Here is a 19,881-nt window from a genome sequence, read left to right on the forward strand (position 1 = left end):
TCTAAACCCTAAATCTTTCAAAAATCAAAGTCAACAAAAAAAAAATAATTAAAAAGTTATGAAAACAAAATCACTACAAAAATTTAAAAGTCAAAAAAATTACTAAAAAAAATAAAATAAATGTCATACACATCAATTTTTTACATTTTTCTATACAGTTTTAAAAGTCATTTTCAAGTACATTAAATTTTTTTCACCCCATAAAAAAAATAAAAAAAACCCATTAAAAAAGTAAAATCCCAAACTAGACGTTAATATAACCTAGTTTTTGAAATTGAGTAATCGTTTGGTATTTTAGGAAATCCAAGGTAACAGTGTGTCCATCCAATAATAAGGAAACTATACTTACAAGCCCAAAAAATTAGGAACAATAAGAAAAAATAACGAAATATGATTAGTTGGACACACAACTATATATAATATTTCCAAAACATTCGATAATTTCTAAAATTTGGGATTCATTTCCAGAAACCAATTTTTTTTGAACCAAGGCTTTTGTAGGGCTTGTGACAAAATATTGTGGATAGGGTTGGCCCCAACAAGCAGCTAGACAACATGACACAATGTATATATCAACATTGCTACAGTCACATAATTTCTCCCTCTAAAATCTCTTGAATGACATGACAAAACAAAATGTATGCAAAGAGAATTTTGAGAAAATATTTAAATGCAAATTAACTTTTTAAATTTTATTTATCACATTATTAAAAAGGGTTTGAGGGGATAAATTGTGTCAATAAATTATTTTTCCTTCTATTAAGGTTGAAAAGACGGGGATAAGACAGCCTTGCTTTGTGTGCACAGTGATGCCCACATGCTGGTATGTGCAGTATCAGGATCCTCTCTTTACAGCCTCCGTCCTTGCGCCCGTCCTTGCAGGCTTTCGGATCTACTTTTAGACCTAATTTTGATAATTTGAACCGTTCATATTTTATGATTTATTCAGTATATCATACTTGTAAAAAATAAGTTAATCGGATATCAGAAAGCATGTGTTCGAAAAATTGAACTAAAAACTATTTTTTAAATAATTTAATAAACAGTTTTCCGAACACATGCTTTCTGATATTCGATCAACTTAATTTTTTACAGGTATAATATACTGAATAAATCATAAAATATGAACGGTTCAAATTATTAAAATTGGGCCTAAAAGTAGACTCGAAGACCTGCAAGGACAGGCACAAGGACGGGACTGCAAGGAGAGACTCTTGACTCGTATGTGCAGGGGCGGAGGGATGTGGGGGCAGGGGGTCATGTGCCCCCCTCGGCTTTTGAATTTTTTTTTTTGTAAGTTTTTTTAGTTTTTTTTTTGCCTATATACGTAGCCCATTTTGACTCAAAACAGCCCACTTTGATCGAAACACTTTTTTTGTGCGTAACACCAATATACACACCCAAACGCACTGACACAAATCCAATCTAATTATTATTATTATTAGATTTTTTTTTGGGAACTTACTGATAAGTCCCATGTAACAAGTTCAAAATCCAATTAATCCCAAAACAAAATACTTGCACCAATTAGTCCAACACATTTTTAATTGTTACCAAAAAATCCTTTTTTTTTTTTTAATTTATAGACACTGTTCACATCTTACTACCGTCGGACTTCCGTTTAACGGTCGCTGGAGACTCACCGGAATGTCTAGAATATTGCCGGAAAAAAAAAATTAAAAAACATGTTATGAAACTGTAAAATTTTACAGTTCTAAAGAATGTTATAAAACTGCAAAATTTTACAGTTTTAAACCATGATTCATTCCAGCACCAAAAAAAAAATTTGAAACTGCAAAATTTTACAGTTTTCACCGCCTGTAACTAAAACTCGAAAACTGCTTGTTCAGAATTCGAAAATTTTCTCCATTAGAACAGAAAAACAGAAGTGTATAGCAGAGAGAAAAAAAAAAAAAGAGATCGAAGGGGAAAGACGGATGTCTAACCAAATCTGTGTAGATCTACTCAGATCTGATGTAGATCTGAGTAGATCTATATCAGATCTAAGTAGATCCATTCATCTTCTTCGTCGGAAAACATATCATCTTCTTCGTCGGAGTTGATTTCAATGCTTGGTGGTTATCAATGAACCCCGATCAATGGAGAAAGATATGATCAAGGAACTGTTCTTCTTGAACTCGGAAGTGGATTCGTACTTTCGGGAAGTAGATTATGATGCAGAAGATTGTCCTCTTCCATGACAAATACGGTGACAGAAAAATGTAGAAAAAAAAACGAGAGAGGAAGGGAAGCAAAAAGCAGAGAGAGAGAGGAAAGGACTTTTGGGTGTAATGAAAAAGTTATGGGATTAAATGGAGATCACATGTTTCCCATGGGACCTATGGGTAATTTCCCCATTTTTTTTTTTGGGATTCATGGAAAACGGCGACAACAAGGTTTTTATCGGTTTTTTTTATTTATTTTATTGTTATCTCTCTTTGTTACTTTATAATTTATTAACTTATGATTCATCAAATTAAAATCACACAAGAAAGATTTAAAAACACACTACAACTTTAGTATCTTCTCTTTATTATTTATAGGTAATTTTATTTATGATTTTTTATTTTTAAATAAAAATTATGAGTATCAATTTATAGTTTGTTTTTGATTTGTAAATTTTTTTGATTTGTTATTATTTATGTTAAAATAAGAGATTTTGATATGTTAATGAGAGGGGATTTTCGTAATCTCGGCTTGGGCCGCGGTTCTGGCCGGGCTGAATGTAGTCCAAGCGTATTTGGGCCGAGCCGAGGTGAAACTTGCTCGGTCGAAGTCCAGACCAGAGTTAGCCGAGATGATCCTCTGCTAGCTTGTCTTCTCTTGTTCTCTCTTTTTAGCTCGGTGATCGTGATCTGTCGCAGACCGGCCTAACTTGTCTGGAGCACAATCGCATCGGAGTGCTGCTGAGCTCGGTTATGATGGAGCTCGGCGAGTGGCACTGTTGAGCTCGATAAGTAGCTCGGTCGAAGGAGGCCGAGATGATCGTCTGCCGATCCGGGTCTTATGGTCGCGCATGTAGCTCGGCGGGAAGGTCTCACTTGGACCGGCCTAACTTGTCTGGAGCTCGGCCGTACTGGAGTGCTTCGGAGCTCGGTTGTGATGGAGCTCAGCGAGTGGAATTATTAGGCTCGATAAGTAGCTCGATCGAAGGAGGCCGAGATAATTGCGCCGGCTTGCCCATTCCCGCCGATGTCAATTAGTGGTTTGATTAGGTGATGTTTGGCTGAATTTGTGTTGATAGATGGGAGAGCAGCTCCACGTGTCAATGAGCGAATGGATGCAGATGTGAGCGCAGAAAAGTGTATAAGCATGACTGCACCCCCTATGCTAGGCATGGAACGACATTTGGTGAGAAACACTCTTTGTGAAACACCTCTCTTCCTCTCTCTCTGAGTGTGTGCTAACTTGACCGTCGAAGGGGTTTTCCGGCGACACACCGCCGGGTAGCTCACTGTCGTTGTGTTCGCAGGTCAATCGGACAGACAAGGAGCTTGGTGGAAAAGAGTATGGGTTCTGCGGAATATTCGCTCCCCGTACAATTAGCGCCATTTGTGGAAATCTTGATAGACAAAACTTTGTCTTCCAAGCTCATCTGATCACCTTCCATGACAAATAACGACGAAATACCGTTGTCTGCCATTGACGATGTTACCTCGGAGTCAACTAGGCGGAGAGACAGACTCCCCGCTGTTCTGAACATGGCGGACCTGGAGACTTCCCCAGGAGGACATTCAAGAGATGCGCGAGATAAGCGCGCTAGAAGTTTTGGTCACTCGCGGAGCCCAGACGGACACCGGCGGCAAAGAGAATCGCATGCGAGACGTCTGGAGCACAAGCTAAGGGACCAAGACGCCGTCATCTGAAGAATGACGGCGGAGATGGAAGCTCTGAAACGGCATGTCAAGGGAAAGGGTGTTGCTGAAGTGGGAGACCACATTGAGCGCACCCAACCACGCTGTTCAGGCAGCCAAAGCCAGCGACACACTCCCTCCCTTTCTATCACCAGAAGTTATAGGGTTGGAGATTCCGACGCGCTTGTAGAGAAGTCTAGTGCGCAAGATAGTAGCTACCAACCCTCACGTCCGGCGACGACGTCGAGATATTCCTACTCCGTTCGCTCAGAGGACTTGCGCGTTGTCTTGAAGGAGCGGGCTCGCTGGCGAGAGACTCAAAGGATGCTGGCGCTTCAGCGGCTATCTTATAGGGGTTGCACCAGTGAGAAGGTCATAGTGCTGCCACCATGCCCAGCCGTGCCCATCCCTCTAGACACAAATTTGGCGAGGCTGAACTCCACCTCCTTCTCCCTTGAGATAGAAACCACACCGCTCCCTACAGGCTTTCACCAACCCAAGTTTATGCTCTATGACGGAAAGACCGATCCATACATGCATGTAAGCCACTTCCGGCAGGTCATGGCCGGACATAGGCACAATGACGCTCTTATGTGCCTTATTTTCCCGTCAAGTTTGGGCGAGCTAAGCTTGAAATGGTTTGAGAAGCTGCCGGAGGGAAGCATCGAAAGGTGGCAGCAGTTGGCGGAAGCATTTGTGACTCATTTCAAGACCAACACCAAAACGCCAAAGGAGGTGGACCACCTTCTCAGTGTTAAAATGGAGTCGAGCAACACACTCAAGGCATACAACTCCAGATATTGGGACACCTTTAACGAGACGTTAGATTGCCCGATCAACCTGGCAATCAACCAATCTAAGCGCGGTCTCCCGGTCGGACATAGGCTGCGGGACTCGCTTACCATGAACCAGCCAACATCCATGGGCCAACTAATGCAGTGCATCAATGAGCACATCCGAGTCGAAGACGATGCAGCCGCAGTGACAACAAGTCCGGTAGTAGAGAATAAGAGAGTAGTGCGAAAGGTTCACGCAGTCAGACAAGATGATGGCCATGCAAACCACCATGGAAGAGATATAGGGAGTTCGGTTTTTGGAAGACGTCTATAAGAAGGCCGAGGAAAAGGGGCATAAAACTCGCAGAATGTAAATGGCCGATCCATTTTCAGAACATCGAACTCTGCCAATCTAAAGTTTTGTTCTTACTTCTATTTTTGTAACCCTTTTTGCCATTGGCACAATGAAACAAGTAGACCATTTTCTTGAGAATTGTTGTATTTTTGCCTCGCCAAGCGGATTTAGTGCGGTCCAAGGGGAAACTAACAATCATTTTGACGAAAAGATCAAAATTCCTTGCAGGGCGGATTTTGTTCAGCAAGAGATTTGTTGATGGTTTTGATCAATTTTGGAATTCCTTGCCGGTCGGATTTTGCTCGACAAGAGGTTTGTTGATGATTTTATCAACTTTGGAATTCCTTGTTGGATGAATTTTACTCAGCAAGAGGTTTGTTGATGGTTTTAATCAACTTTAGAATTCCTTGCTAAGATGATCTTGCTCGCCAAGAAGCAAGTCGCGGAGCGGACCTAGCTCGCCTTGGAGTTTATTGCTGAGCTGACCTTGCTCGCCAAGAAGGGAGTCGCGGTTGGGACCTTGCTTGCCAACCTTGGAGTTCTTTGCTGGGCTGATCTTGCTCGCCAAGAAGGAAGTTGCGGAGCGGACCTTGCTCACCGACCTTGGAGTTCCTTGCCGAGCTGATCTTGCTCGCCAAGAGACAAGTCGCGGAGCGGACCTTCCTCGCCTACCTTGGAGTTCCTTGCTGAGCTAATCTTGCTCGCCAAGAAGCAAGTCAGGGAGCGAACCTTGCTCCCGCTCTTGGAGTTCCTTGCCGAGCTGATCTTGCTCGCCAAGTAGCAAGTTGCGGAGCGGACCTAGCTCGCCTTGGAGTTCCTTGCCGAGCTGATCTTGCTCGCTAAGAAGCAAGTCACGGAGCGGACCTAGCTCGCCTTAGAGTTCCTTACCGAGCAGACCTTGCTCGCCAAGAAGGGAGTCGCCGAGCGGACCTTGCTCACCGACCTTGGAGTTCCTTGCCGAGCTGATCTTGCTCGCCAAGAAGAAAGTTGCGGAGCGGACCTTGCTCGCTTTCTTTGGAGTTTCTTACCGAGCTGATCTTGCTCCCCAAGAAGGAAGTTACGGAGCGGACCTTGCTCGCCTTCTTTGAAGTTCCTTGCCAAGCTGATCTTACTCGCCAAGATGCAAGTCGCGGAGTGGACCTTGCTCCCGCTCTTGGAGTTCCTTGCCGAGCTGATCTTGTTCGTCAAGAAGGAAGTCGCGGAGCGGACCTTGCTCGCCGACCTTGGAGTTCATTGCCGAGCTGATCTTGCTCGTCAAGAAGGAAGTCGCGGAGCGGACCTTGCTCGCCGACCTTGGAGTTCCTTGCCGAGCTGATCTTGCTCGCCAAGAAGAAAGTCGCCGAGCTGACCTTGCTCGCCGACCTTGGAGTTCTTTGCCGAGCTGATCTTGCTCGTCAAGAGAGAAGTCGCGGAGCGGACCTAGCTCGCCAAGAAGGGAGTTGCGGAGCGGACCTTGCTCGCCGACCTTGGAGTTCCTTGCCGAGTTGATCTTGCTGGCCAAGAAGAAAGTCACCGAGCTGACCTTGCTCGCCGACCTTGGAGTTCCTTGCAGAGCTAATCTTGCTCGCCAAGAAAGAAGTCGCGGAGCGGACCTTGCTCGCCGACCTTGGAGTTCCTTGCCGAGCGGACCTTGCTCGCCAAGAAGAAAGTCGCCGAGCTGACCTTGCTCGCCGACCTTGGAGTTCCTTGCCGAGCTGATCTTGCTCGCCAAGAAGCAAGTAACGGAGTGGACCTTGCTCCCGCTCTTGGAGTTCCTTGCCGAGCTGATCTTGCTCGCCAAGAAGCAAGTCGCGAAGCAGACCTAGCTGGCCTTGGAGTTCCTTGCCGAGTTGACCTTGCTCACCAAGAAGGGAGTCGCGGAGCGGACCTTGCTCGCCGACCTCGGAGTCCCTTGCCGAGCTGACCATGCTCGCTAAGAAGAAAGTCACCGAGCTGACCTTGCTCACCAACCTTGGAGTTCCTTGTCGAGCTGATCTTGCTCGCCAAGAGACAAGTCACGGAGCGGACCTTGCTCGCCTACCTTGGAGTTCCTTGCCGAGCTAATATTGCTCGCCAAGAAAAAAGTTGCGGAGCGGACCTTGCTCGCCTTCTTTGGAGTTCCTTACCGTGCTGATCTTACTCGCCAAAAAGCAAGTCGCCGAGCGGACCTTGCTTCCCGAACTTGGAGTTCCTTGCAGAGCTGATCTTGCTCGCCAAGAAGAAAGTTGCGGAGCGGACCTTGCTCGCTTTCTTTGGAGTTCCTTGCCGAGCTAATCTTGTTGCCAAGAAGGAAGTCGCGAAGCGGACCTTGCTTGCCTTCTTTGGAGTTCCTTGCTGAGCTGATCTTGCTCGCCAAGAAGCAAGTCGCGGAGCGGACCTTGCTCGCCTTGGAGTTCCTAAACCGAGCAAAGTGGATCACCGAGCAAAAAGTATATCCCGACCTTGTAATGTAATCCCAGTCACGCTAGCGCAGACGAAATTAATGGGCAATTGAGAGGAGGATTTTCGTAATCTCGGCTTGGGCCGCGGTTCTGGCCGGGCTGAATGTGGTCCAAGCGTATTTGGGCCGAGCCGAGGTGAAGCTTTCTCGGCCAAAGTCCAGACCAGAGTTAGCCGAGATGATCCTCTACCAGCTTGTCTTCTCTTGTTCGCTCTTTTTAGCTCGGTGATCGTGATCTGCCGCAGATCGGCCTAAATTGCCTAGAGCACAGTCGCACCAGAGTGCTGCTGAGCTCGGTTGTGATGGAGCTCGGCGAGTGGCACTGTTGAGCTCGATAAGTAGCTCGGTCGAAGGAGGCCAAGATGATTGTCTGCCGACCCGGGTCTTATGGTCGTACATGTAGCTCGGCGGGAAGGTCTCCCTTGGACTAGCCTAACCTGTCTGGAGCTCGGCCGTACTGGGGTGCTACGGAGCTCGGTTGTGATAGAGCTCAGCGAGTGGCATTGTTAGGCTCGATAAGTAGCTCGGTCGAAGGAGGCCGAGATAATTATACCAGACTGCCCATTCCCGCCGATGTCAATTGGTGGTTTGATTAGGTGATGTTTGGCTGAATTTGTGCTGACAGATGGGAGAGCAGCTCCACGTGTCAATGAACGAATGGATGCAAATGTGAGCCCAGAAAAGTGTATAAGCATGATTGTGCCCCCCATGCTAGGCATGGAACGACATTTGGTGAGAAACACTCTTCGTGAAACACCTCTCTTCCTTTCTCTCTCTCTCTCTCTCTCTCTCTCTCTCTCTCTCTCTTTGAGTGTGTGCTAACTTGACCGTCGAAGGGGTTTTCCGGCCACACACCGCCAGGTAGCTCACCGTCGTTGTGTTTGTAGGTCGATCGGACAGATAAGGAGCTTGGTGGAAAGGAGTACGGGCTCTGCGGAATATTCACTCCCCGTACAGTTAAAATTATGAATCTTAATTGGTGGTGATTTATATTAAAAGTAGGGATTTTGGTTTGTTGTTGTTTGTGCTGAAATTAGGGATTTGATTTGTGCTACAATTAAAAATATTAATTTGTAGTATTTGTTATTTAATTTGGGACTTTCATTTGTTATAATATTAGTATATTAGAAATTTTATTTGTTGTGATTTGTGCTAAATTTAAATTTTTTGATTTGTTTTAAAATTGGAGATTTTGATTTGTGAGGATTTCTGATTTTGATTATGAATTTTTATTTTTTAAAACAGTCATAGAGAAATATTTCAAAAGAAAATCAAAGTTAAAAAATCAAAGTTGAAGAAATATTTCAAAAGAAAATCAAAAATGCCCCCTACATTAAATTCTTGCCTCCGCTACTGGGTATGTGTACACTCTTTTGTGCTTTCTCACTTGAATCTCAAATTGTGTTGTCGCTTTTGATGTGAACAAAATTAAATTTCAAACATAAATTTAAGTAAAAATTTAATATTTTGAAATACATGCGAACGACCTTAGTTCCACTAAAAATGAAAAGTATACATACCAGCAATCGTGGTAGAATATTAAATAAAATATTATTAAATTGTAAAAATACTAAAAATTAAGGCTCATGTTAGATAATGTCTCAATGAGACCACATAATTAAATGTGGTGTTATCATTTATAAGAAGCCTACAATTTAAGTGATTCAATTTAATTAATAGGCTTAAGGGTATATGTGTTATAGACCTAATGTGTAGATACTAGTTGTATAATTTCTATTTCTATGAGGGGCAGAAATAGAAATTAAAACATATTAGTTAAAGTTAGTTTTCATTCCTTTTGAACTTCCACAACCTTTCAGTTTTGAAAACCAATAAATAGAAATTAAAACCAATAATGGTTAAAGTTGGTTTTCATTCCTTTTGAACTTCCACAACCTTTCAGTTTTGAAAACCAATTACAACCTTTAAAAGGTTATGGTCCCTATTCCTTCCCAGGTGGAAATAAGAACACTGCCATTTTTTTCCTAAATCCTCTCAAGGAGAAACATAAGGCACCAAAGGGGAAAGAATTAGAAGGCAATAACATAATCAATAACAAAGAGTTCACTGATAATCGCGCTTCCGTTTAACCGTTCATCAATGGATTCAGGTATGTCATTTTGTCTTGATTTCTTGATAGTACACATGGTAAACGATCCAAAGTGTAAGGTTTATGTACTGAAATTTATGTTGACAATTGGTATCAGAGCATGCATATCATGTGTCTTATCAGAATTGATATGCTTTATTCATTCTATTTAGTTTCTTGGAATCAGATTCTGAATTTTCTTATGGATGTAAATTCTGTTTTTTCCTGTTTTGTTCTGTGAAAATGACAATCTGTTTTTTGGAATTGTAAAAAGATTCGGTGGGCAGTTTTTTTTTTTTCTCTCAAATGGATGAACATCATGTATTTATATATATAGATATATCTTGCGATTTGATCGGTTTAATTTTGAACATCATAAAAAAAAAACTATTTGTTTTTGGACCCGTCAATTCTATTTATATATGTATATATATAATTGGAATTGCTGCAGATTATATAACATATACGGGGTCACAAATTTAGAAATCTTTAAATTTAATGTAATTTCATACAACGTCTACAGAAATTTAATTCTCTAACATTCTCAATATATGTCAATTCAAACAAGATGTCACAAAAGTGATCTCTCTTGTCTAGATTGTTTTATATGGAATGTTTTGAAGTTCATGTCTGTGTATCTCATGCGGGTATTATCGGTCCAAAGACATGATTAAGACTTGGCAGAATTACACACACATTTTGTGATGATAAACATGTGCCAATTGTCAAGAAAACCTAATGTGAATAATAAATCCATCAAAAGATAGATTTGTTATTTGACATAACTTATTGTCAATGTTTGATCATTACAACAAGAATACCACTTACAGTTAATATCACTACCCAAAGGCTTAGTATTAATGTTGTGCTAGGTATCTTGAGATGTGGTCATTAAATTAATTTATTTAGAGATTATCTGTTTGGTAACTTAATGTGAGCATAAGTGTGAGATCGGATAAGTTAGAGGTCATTGGATATTCCGACTCCGATTTTGCTGGATGCCAAGACAGTAGGAAATCTAGAATTTGTAGCATGTTATGAGGCATCAAACCAAGGGATATGGCTGCGGAATTTTGTCACTGGATTGCGTATTTTGGAAGGCACTGCAAGACCACTTAAGTTATATTGTGACAATAAGTCTGCAGTTTTATATTCCAATAACAACAGGAGCTCGACAAAATCAAAGCATATTGATATCAAGTTCCTAGTTGTAAAAGAAAGAGTGCAGAGTGGACAGATTTCTATAGAGCACATTGGGACAAACTCCATGATAGCGGATCCACTTACGAAGGGGAGTTTGTATTTATATTACTGCTTTATGTCAGCTTTGAGTTTTATCTATGTAATTAGATTAATTTCTGCAGAAATGAAATATTCAGTTTATTACGCTCTGTTACGTATTGTGAAGTATTGATATCAATAAAGTTAAGTAGGACCAGTTGGAAATAGGCATGTATGGATCACATCACATATAATTTTCATGCTACGCATCCATGATTGATCTATGTCATTTAGCTGTATTAGTATACGTGACCATTGGTGGGTCGAGTTACGATTGATGTAACGAAGACCGCTTTGATCCTATATTAATATAGTTAATGGACAAGATTGTTTGGATACCCTCAAGTTATGATAACAAATTTCTGAGCTCACTAAAGTTAAGCACATTTTTCAGGATACATATGTGGTCCAGTGGGAGATTGTTAGATAATGTCTCAATGGGACCACATAATTAAATGTGGTCTTATCATTTATAAGAAGCCTACAATTTAAGTGATTCAATTTAATTAATAGGCTTAAGGGTATATGTGTTATGGACCTAATGTGTAAATACTAGTTGTATAATTTCTATTTCTATGAGGGGCAGAAATAGAAATTAAAACATATTGGTTAAAGTTGGTTTTCATTCATTTTGAACTTCCACAACCTTTCAGTTTTGAAAACCAATTACAACCTTTAAAAGGTTATGGTCCCTATTCTTTCCCAGGTAGAAATAAGAACACTGCCATTTTTTTCCTAAATCCTCTCAAGGAGAAACATAAGGCACCAAAGGGGAAAGAATTAGAAGGCAATAACATAATCAATAACAAAGAGTTCATTGATAATCACGCTTCCGTTTAACCGTTCATCAATGGATTCAGGTATGTCATTTTGTCTTGATTTCTTGATAATACACATGGTAAACGATCAAAAGTGTAAGGTTTGTGTTCTGAAATTTATGTTGACAGCTCATTGACTCACGTGTTAATTTAGGAATAAGTTATTTTTAATAATTTTTAAATTTTTTATGAAAAAATATATTAAAAAAATAAAGAGAGTGATATGACAACTTGTAATGACTTTTTAATTTTTTAACTAAAATATATAATTGCCAAAAGAAATAGGGTCCCATTTTACATTTATAGATTTTTCATTCTCTCAGTCATGATTAATTAAATATAATATAATTAAATTAAATTAAATTTTCGTTACAATTATTTTGATGGTAAAGATTTAGAGATATTGTTATAATTTTTAAATAAAAAAATTTATAAAGGACCCAATTAGATTTTTTTTCCTAGACTCGTATTTTTTTTTTTAGAATATTAAACCTGTTTGAGCCGTCTCTACATTAATCAAAGAAAAAATTAACATTAAGGTAGAGATAAGATGATAAGGTTTTCCTGCAAGAACTTCCTAGTCATGGAATACAAAACAAGGCCATGTTTGGTTTCAGAATTATTTTTTAAAAAATTAAAACTTAATTTGATGAAAGAAATTTAAAAAAAAATTAAAAATTATTATTTTTTTGTTATTTTATCTTTTGAGATGTCAGAAATAATTTTTAAAAATTTAAAAATATCCATTTGATATTTATTTTTATTAAATTGATTTCCATTTTTTGAAAAAAAAAACTTTCAAATTTTTTTTCTCAAAAACAAACCAAACAGTTTTCTTGGGTTCTTGGTAATCCTAAACCCCAAATCTTACAAAAATTACAAAGTCAACCACAAAAAAAATAATAAATAAAACACTAAAAAGTTGTAAAAAGAAAATTACTAAAAAAAAAAAAATCATATACATCAAAATTGTCCATATTTCTATAAAATTTTTAAAATTTATTTTAAAATATATTAATTTTTTTCACCTCATAAAAAAATAAAAAATTAACAAATCATTAAAAAAAGGTCAAATCCCAAACCAAATCTTAATACAACCTAATTTTTGATAACAGTGTGCTCATCCAATAATAATGAAACTATATTTAGCTAGCTCCAAAATTTCGAAACAATATAAAAAAAATAACAAAATATAATTAATTGGGCATACAGCCACAACGTTCTCAGAACACTTGATAATTTATTAAATTTGCGAGTCATTTCACAAAACCCAATTTTTTCTGAACCACAAGACTCTTATGGCATGTTTGATTGGAAGGATTAAAGCATAGGATTGGGATTATTAATCCGTGGGCCCAATCATCCTATGTTTGTTTTGACATTTTAGTTTAGGATTATTAATCCAATGGATAATTAATCCAACAAATTTGTAGGATTATTACTAATGGGGTAGGGGTGGGATAACTAATACCACACTAATTTAATAGGATTATTAATACCTCACTATTAGTGACGGACTGGATAAGGAAGAATTAGAATATATTGAACTTGAGTTCTGAGACTGTGAATCCCCCGGACTATTTGGCTGGGTTGGATATATATCCTGTGTTTGTTTTTTCATGGGATTAGATGTCTGAAAAGGACTATATTTAGTAAATCCAACGTTTAGTTGGACGGACTGGATAGGATAAAGGAACAAAAAACTATTTTACCATTTTTCAATTATTTACTAAGTAATAACAATATTAAACCTATCTTTAATGTTTTAATTATTTTTAGGCAGATTAAATAAAAATTTATTTTATTTTATTTTTTACACAATTAAATAAATTTATTTTTTTAAATAAAATAAATAAAATATCAATAAAAATATATGTTATTTTTTTAATTAAAATTTAAAATTTTATTATTCTAAAAAATAATAATAATTAAACAATGAAATTAAATAAGACATCTATTAAATTTAAATAATGAAATTAAATAAAATATAAACAAAATTTTAAAATAAAACATCAATAAAATATCTATAAAAAATTATTTTTTAAAAATTAAATAAATAAAACATCAATAAAAAGTTAAATAGAATTATTTTATTTTTAAATTGAGACATTTAAATTTTATTGAATTTTATTAAATATAATATATAATTAAATAGTAGAGGGTCAAAATGGTCATTTTACGACCTAATCCCAACAGTGGATAGTCTCCCAAAAATTGTCCCATACCCCCCCTAGGACACAATAGTCTCCCATATGGGAGATAAGGAGTCCGGCCGGACTTCACGTCCGGCGAATTAAAAAAAAAACAAACAGCGGATTGGACACTTTCTCCGGCTTACAATCCGCACAGTAAATAGTCCCCCCTCTTATCCCTCCAATTTTATTGAATTTTCTAATTGTTTACTAAGTAATAGCATGGACGGTAAAATGGACATTTCACAAAATAATCTCATGGGATATCAATCCCATGGTTTCTATCCCATCCCCCCCATGTGATAGGATAGTCCCATATTTGTGGGACTAATAATTCAGGGGGACTATTAGTCCGGAGCAAAATTTTTCAAACAAAAAATAGACTATTAGTCCGGTGGGACTAGGGCTGAGCAAGGAATCCGTGAAATCCGTAATCCGATCCAGTCCAGTCCAATCCAGTAAGTTTGGATTGGTTTTTTGAATCCGTGGTTCGGTTCTGGATTAAAAAATTAAAAATCCGTAGTTCACGGATTGGTTCCGGATTGAACCCCACGGTTCCGGATTGGAACCGATCCGGACCGTATACAAATAGTCTATATTTTTATTATACACCCTCCTGCATAGTATCTTCTCTTATTTTATATAAAATTTAAATCCAAACATAAACTCGCATAGTATCTCCTTTTATTACTTTTGTTTGTTAGTTTTTAATGTTAATTTGTAATAGTCTAAATACTTATGGTGGAATCAATTTTCTTATAGTTGTTTAAATTTTAGAATAGTATGTCGCTATTATAAAAAGACATGTTATTGTGAAACTCATATGGTGCTATATTTATATTTTTATGAAATTAAAGTGTTAAATATATATTTTTTGTTATTTAATTATGTAAATTTATGGTCCTGAACCGATCCAATCCGTGTTTAAATGGATTGGTTCGGATTGGTTCCACGATTTAAACGGATTGGATTGGTTCCAATTTTTCAAGAACCGTAGATAACGGATTGGTCCTGGTTTTACCCCAATCCGGTCCAATCCAGACCATGCTCACCCCTAGGTGAGACTAATAGTCCAATCCCACACCCTAATCTTTCAAAACCAACACACCATTAGGGTGTGTTTGATTGGACGGACTGGATAAGGGGGGATTAGAATCCATCGGACTTGAGTCCTGGGACTGTGAATCCCCCGGACTATTTGGTTGGATTGGATATGTATCCTGTGTCTATTTTTTCATGGGATTAGATGTCTGGAAAAGACTATTTTTAGTGAATCCAACGTTTATCCTATCCAATCCGTCCAACCAAACGTTGGATTCACTACAAATAGTCATTTCCAGACATTTAATCCCATGCTGATATCTGCACTCTTTTGTGCTCTCTCTCTTGAATCAGGAATTCCGTTGTTTTTTAATTCACGAAATACCATATTTAAATCATAAATTTAGGTTGGAATTTAAAAATTATTTTTTTCTTTTATTTTCTACATTTTTATTTAAATTCATAATCTAAACACATCACAAAAGTTTCCTTTGTCTCCAACCTTATTTCAGGAGAGAAAATTTGTTCACACAATATGATAAATATACAACATCTCATAGTTGAACTAATGAGATGTAGTCCCACAAAATGTACAAAATGGACCATAAGGTGCATGGTGTGTATTGTTCTCATGTGTATGAACATATTCGCACTCTCATTCCATAAGTTCAATTTTTAGTAGGAAAAGACTTCTCTGATAAAATTGACTAGGCTCGTCCTGATTGTGAGTTCACTAGGGTCCCAAATCGTTCACTTGTTGGAATTCTTCAGATGATTGTCTATGTAAAAAATTAAATCGATAAAATATTGATATATATATTTTTTGATAATTGGGTATCCGAATCAATTTATGCACATTTCAACTATTCCTGGAACCCACACAAAGTGTTCCCTCTACGTGGATCAGCAAATCTCAGGCAGAACCTACGAACGTGGCCCCAAGAAATTAATAACACCTTGTGACAGTTGAACCTATGATCTAGAGATAGTATACCCCCAAGTCTACACACTAGGCCAATCCCTTAGAGTTATATCAATAGATATATTGATGTGTCAATTTTAATTACTCACAAGCATACTAACCGTATAATAATATACTTACGATTTTAGAAAACTAATCAATTTCAAAGTTAAATAGACCTTAATCTAGTGACAAATTTTGGTTTGATTCCAATAAAATCTACAGATGCAATTAATAAATAATTAAATAAACAAGGAAATAATTGAATCAAAGAATAAGTTAATCAGATGAATGAAACTAAAGTTTTAAAATCCACAATCAAACATACATAATAATTAATAACATAATCTGAATGTTTTCTTTAAATCAATCTCAATTATTATAGAAAATATGATCGTTAGGTTCTTTTAAAAATAATTATCTTATGTACATTCTTTCTCACCTAAAGGTTCAAAATCAAATCATCTAATATATTATTGCTTGTAACAAATCACAATAGATATCCAATATTCAAATTCAACAAGATAAAAATCAAGGCAAACCAATTAATCAGTAGACTCCAAATGATGAAAGAAATATGATTATTTCAAAATTTATTGAATTAATTACAAAGAGACAAGAACGATTAATCAATTAAATCACAATTTAAGAAAATAAAATAAAATCATATATTTAATTATTATGAAGCATGAGATATAATTACACATTATTAAAGAAATCATCAAAATCATAAAATTAACACACTCGATTCATAAATCCAAAATTAAATTTTATTTGTCGAAAAGTCCACACTCTAATGTACTTGTATCTCTAAAAGTCCACACTCTAATCTCTCTCTCTCTCTCTCTCTCTCTCTCTCTCTCTCTCTCTTCTTTTCATTCTCTCTCTGATTTAACCCTCTTCGATGGGGTACGCTGTCGCCGCCACCGCCACCATACTGACGACTCTCCATCTACTCTCTCTCACTCTCTTCCTCACCGTTTCTCTCACCGGCATTGAACTCATTTCCTCAACTGATCTCAGTCAATCTCCCCTACCCCCTTTACTCCCATTGTATTACCACTACCACCATCTTCACCATCTACCATTCTGGGAGACACAATGCTGATGATGCTTTGAATCAACCATTTCTCTCATTGGCGTCAAACTCACTCCCTCATAACTGATCTCAGTCAATCCCCTCCACTGCTTTCACACCCATCGCACCACTGATCTTCCCCACCCATCGAACTCACCCATTCTCAGAGACATAATCTTCTGATTTGAGATCTGAAACAAATAAGTTTATATTCTTCAAACCCCTCTTTCTCTCTACTATATATATATATATATATATATATGTACATTAATGACATATAAGTTTGTGATCTGGGATGAATTGATCTTCATATGTTTGTGCTCGGTTCAAGGTTTTTAGGTCGAGTCGCGTACTGAGTCTGAATAAATGTTGTTGTAGGTTTGACCACAACAATTGTATCTATGCCTAGAAAACCAAGGGACCTTCAGTTGTTGACTTCCAGCTTATCTTGGGAGAGTGGAGAACCGAAAGGAAGAATGAGCTGGCCATGTGCTAAGCTAGCTCTTCCACATATGTGTGTTGAAGTTTTTTCACCGAAAGGAAGGGAATAGTTGGCTGATTAACTTTGTTTCTCTTTCTTTCTTTTCTGTTTCTTTTTTTCTTTGTTCCCTCTCCCCGTGTATATATAGATGCAGAGAGTGAAAAGAGAGTGGGTGAGTGCAGAGTGGTGTGTGAGCAACAAACACGGAGTGTATAATCTATGTGTAAGAGACTGAGTTCTATAGATGGTTGTAAGGTGTGAGTTGTAATCTCCCTCCAGAAAATTCTATAGTGAGTAATCTCTTTCCATGGATGTAGGCTATTGCTGAACCACGTAAATCCCTTATGTTATTGCTTGTGATTGATTGTTAGTGTGCCAAACAAATTCCTAAATCCTAACAAGTGGTATCAAAGCCTGGTGGAAAAAAAATTGTGCAATTTTCAAAGCCTACCTGATTTTAAAATTGTTAAAGTCAAGTTTCGAGCACACTAGGAGGACTGTCTCGTCGAGAGAAGTCCAAAACTGCAAAGGAAAGACCGAAATGACCCCGTATGCCCTTTCACGCACCACTTGAATTAGGCGCGCGAATCCTAATTGTAGCACGCGTCTTCACGTGCGGCTAAAAGTTGACGACAAGTGAGGCTGCGCATGGATCTGACTTCACCGTGACATTATTAGCTCAGGAGCCAAGCTGAGCCACTGCCAACTGACCTGCTACGTGTCTACCATGTTAGTAGCCACGCTATCAACCACATGTTCGCTACATCAGTACTTTTCATTGCCACGTGGCTGACATGTCAGTACATCAGATCAATTGGCTGACCGGACCCAACCCGACTAAAAACTAGAGAAGTTATCTGGCATTTTCGTGGTACTGGTGCAGCAGTTGATCTAAATCGTCGAGATTGTTTTTGCTAGATCTGAGCGATTATGAATTCGATTTTGATGATCCAATAATTGTTTTTAACTATTTGGTGTATTCCAGACACATCTGTACAGTTAGATTTTTGATCTAAGGTTTTTTATAAAAAGAAAGAAGATGATGGAGGAATCTATTTCAACTTTAGGATCAATGATAAAGTTGACTGCTTCTAATTATACAATCTAGAAGCCGCAGATAGAAGACATCCTATATTGTAGAGATTTGTTTGACTCTATTGAGCTTGAAAGAGTCAAACAAGCAGAAGAGAAGGATATAGACTAGAAGAAAAAGAATCAAAAAATTGTTGATCAAATTAGACAATGGATTGACCATATTGTATTCCACCATGTCGCCTAGGAGACAGATGCTTATGCTCTCTAGATGATGTTAGAAGGGCATGTATCAGTCAAAGACCACCTGAAACAAAGCCTTGCTGATAAGAAGGCTTGTCAACCTGAAGTTGAAAAATGATGTGTCTGTCGTCGAAAACACCAATGAATTCAAAAATTTGGTAAATCAGCTTGCAACAGTCAAGGTGCCCCTGGATGATGAAATGCAAGTCATACTACTGCTCTGTTTTTTACTGGATAGTTGTGAGACGTTGGTGGTTTTTCTCAGCAACTCTGCACCAGAAGGAAAGCTGGCCATGAGTATGGTCACGAACGCCTTATACAGTGAAGAGACAAGGAAGAAAGACATAGGGGGTAATTAAACCCATGCACTTGTCACAGAAGGCAGAGGCAGAGATAAAGGTAGCGGAAAGAGCAGAGGTAAAAGCAAGGGCAGAGGCAAATGGAACAACATGAGTAAATCCAGAGACAACAAAGGTCAAGGAAACTCCAGCTTCACTTGCTTTCACTGTGGCTAGGAAGGTCACATAAAGAGAAACTCCCTAAACCAGATAAATAAAGGCCAAATCAGTAAATCAAAGGGAGATAAGAGCACTACAACCACAACAGCTAATAAAATACTTTTTGCAGTTGGTGAAGAGGAGTTCCTTCATGTGACTGATGATAGCTACACAGAGTGAGTGGTAGACACAATTATATCCTATCATGCCACCTCCCACAGAGAACTTTTCAGCTCGTACAACGCTGGAGATTTTGGTACTGTTCGAATGAGAAATTCTAGTTATTCGAAGATTGTGGGTATTAGAGACATTAGCATTCAGACTAATGTTGGTTACAAGCTGGTTCTTAAAGATATGAGGCATGTTTTAGAATTGCGCTTCAATCTTATCTCCACAAATGCCCTGGACCAACAGGGCTATACAAGTGCATTTGGTAATGGCCGTTGGAAGCTAACAAGAGGAGCTTTAACAATCGCTAGAGAAGAAATGTCTTTCACAATGTACAAGACTTAAACGAAGATCTGTCCACAGATTCTCAATGCAGTAGAAGATAAGGAGTCACAAGACTTATGGTACAGAAAACTGGCTTACATAAGTGAAAAGGAATTGTATCTATACCCTTAAGCAGTGTTATCATTGCTTGTATGACAAGCAACATTGAGTAGCCTTCAGTTCAACGAGTAGGAGGAAAATAGAAGTGTTCAGCATGGTCTACTCAAATGTTTGTGGTCCCATAGAAGTAGAGTCACTTGGCAGCCGTAAGT

This window comes from Camellia sinensis, chromosome 10 (genome assembly GCF_055761805.1).
Source record: "Camellia sinensis isolate YWXY chromosome 10, ASM5576180v1, whole genome shotgun sequence".
NCBI lineage: Eukaryota > Viridiplantae > Streptophyta > Magnoliopsida > Ericales > Theaceae > Camellia > Camellia sinensis.